Consider the following 3,062-nt stretch of genomic DNA (forward strand, 5'->3'; position numbering starts at 1 on the left):
CACGCTATAATTCACAATGATTCACGCACTTACTTACGGTCACTACAGCGCTTGACTAAATTCTCCGCCTCTGCCTGTCTTCAATTCAATTCCGATTAATTTGTCTCACGTCATCCGGTGCACTTATATACAGGAATAGAGGACGCCTAGCACATACTGGATTATTCGTGATGTTCCCCGATCCTTCTAGAATATCATGACGTGTTACCAGCGTCACGTGACTACCGCTGTCGTAACAACCCGTTATTGGAATCAAAATAGATAAATTTAAGGATATAGTTTCGAAGCGTAAGCTATTATTTGTTGCATGAAAGCTCTCATGTTGCTGCTGTGCATAGGAATGTGACATTTAAGCATATAATCCATTTCCCACACATGTGTAGAAACAAGTCAACGACAGCAGTTGCCTTTTAACTTACCGAGTAGATGATAGCTAGAGGCTGCTGCCTTTATGTTGTAAGAGAACGACCATTTACGTGATAACGCGCATTGTTCTGGGTTAATATAATGTTTTTCGGTTTGTATGGAGCATTGGATTCACATCAGTTCTACCTTGTTTTGAACGAGAATCAATTGATAGGAAAATATCTTGAGAGACGAAAGCTGCTGACTATTCACCGATTCTGTAGAAGAAACTGTCCAGAGTCTACTGAAATACACACTCTGTGTTTTGTGCTTTGAGGTAGACAATAAAGTTTTGTTTCACTATACATGATGTGTCCAGTCTGTTCACTTTCTTAACTCAAGCTCAGTCGTTTATTTAAACTCAGATTTACTTTGCAAGACTCCTTATCAATCTTTCCATTATAAAGCAGACCTATGTAATAATTATGCAGAAATTTGTTTCACTTGAATATACCACAGGAATATGTAGTTTATTCATTATAATAAAATAAAGCTCACCATAAACCGAAACAGGATAAAAGGTTACTCTGAGAGAGTAAATAACAGTATAGGCTTTGGTGATATAATGAAGTTAGCCTAACTTATAAAGATTTTTAGTTATCTTTTCAATTCTAGTTTTCCATTCAATAATTGAATTTATTTTCTTGTTCGCTTAACGATTTATTTTTACTAATTAATTCTAGTTAAGTTAGATGTATGTAAGTTTTTTTTTAACTTCTGCAGCCTATCCTAAAACAAGATGTTTTCCGTGGCCATGAATAGCTTCAGGGTTGGCTAGAATTAGCATATGTCTCACATAACCCTTCGTATCTGCTCATTTTATATCTGCTGTTGATAGAATAGAGAGTTTATGATTTTTATCTCTTAAATGCTAGCCCTCAGGTAACATATCCTGTTTTGGCTAATTTTCGACCACAATCCATTACCAAACACTTAACTACAGGAATGTTTGGAATTTGTTGTTTTCAAATCGAATTGAACTTCACAAACGCAATAAACTATTGTTGGCTCATATAGATTATCCTTGTTTTTAACATTGTTAAAGTCCTTAAACTTAATAATGAAAACATCATGGTTGGGGTAAGCCAGAGAGAAAAGTTATTCTCGTGGAGTAATTTATAGAGTGTCTCTGGATTTTAATGTAGTAGATTTACCTGAGGAACTTAATTGTTGACATATTAGGAAGGATAAAAAATACCCATAGATACTTTGTGTATTGTTGTCACTTTTGATCATATGATGCTGTTCAGTTACGTTGTATTGGTTTTGAACAACTTCTTGTAAGGCTTTATCTAGTCAGACCTAGTCAGTGCTAGTGGTTTATGATACTATTTTCTAGGATATTCTGTCACTTGTATTAACTATACTGTCGTTGGATGTCCTATTTTGAACTTGTGCTTTTTTTGTTCAGACAATATAATCCCTAACATGTGTTATAGGTTAATATACTGATTCACAGCATAACAGTTGTTGTTCATGAAAATTGATGATACATGACGTGTTTAGACCATTACTGTGTCTATCGTATCCCAGCCAGCCTGAAGAGCCCTACCATTAAGTGAAACGACTCGTTAGCACTGGATATAGCAGATATAGTGTATTTTACACATTATTATACACTTTTCTTTGCTTTCACTCAGAATTTCTTGGTGATAATTATTATGATTTAATTTTCTATAGCTTTTGTTTTCAGTGTGTAAATATTGTGTGAATTTTAACCACTAGCAGTTGCTCTGTGGATTAAGTTGTTCCTGTGGTAAAACGTTGGTTTTGAAGCTAGTAAACCCTGTTCAAATCCGTGCAATACTACAAAAACTTTCCTGTAACTCAAATTGTAGTTGCGTTATAAGAATGCTAGTCAATCCCTTAGCGTGAATGGTGGGCGTTAGGATGCTGCTGACTGGCTGCCTTCCCTCTGGTTAATAGTTCAAAATTAAGGATGGCGGAAAATAGCCTTAGTAGCTTTGCTATGTGTGTGAAACTTTTAATGCACGTTACTCCCTGTAAAAATTTGTTTATGTAGATGCCAGTAATAAAGCTATTGAGTTCTTTATGGATAAATATAATCTTTATTTATTGAATGACGTTTCTCCTAGATGACAAAATCTGACGACTTCAAAGCTTAGCACTCTTACTCTTTCTTTTGTCTTTTGTTTTAATATTAATATTGTTACGCCACTGTGTTCGTTTGTCAATTTTCCGTAAAAATTCTTTCCGAAGAAACTTTAGCGATACAAGTCCTTTCTTAAATAAAACTAGTTTATTCTTTCTTAATACAACTTTGCAATACACTTAATTTCCACAGTCACTCTATAACTTAAACAAACGCTATAATTCACAACGAACGATTCACGCGCTTCACTCAATTGTCCGTCTCTATCTCTGTCTGCAATTCAATTCCATTCCATTCTTCTTGGCGGTCTTATATACAAGAATACCGCACATCTAGTAAACACTCGAGCATTCAAGAATCCTCCAGAATATCATGATGTGTTACTAGCGTCACGTGACTTCCGCTGTCGTAACACTGCCCCTTCCTTGGTATTGTTCGTCCCGAACAAAAGCCACTTACATTAAACCAATAAACAATTAACAATAACTTAATTAAATGTACAGAATTTACAAACACAAAATTCAACAAAGTCTCTTAATTTTAC

Source organism: Limulus polyphemus, unplaced genomic scaffold (assembly GCF_000517525.1).
Source record: "Limulus polyphemus unplaced genomic scaffold, Limulus_polyphemus-2.1.2 Scaffold1469, whole genome shotgun sequence".
In the NCBI taxonomy this organism is placed as follows: Eukaryota; Metazoa; Arthropoda; class Merostomata; order Xiphosura; family Limulidae; genus Limulus; species Limulus polyphemus.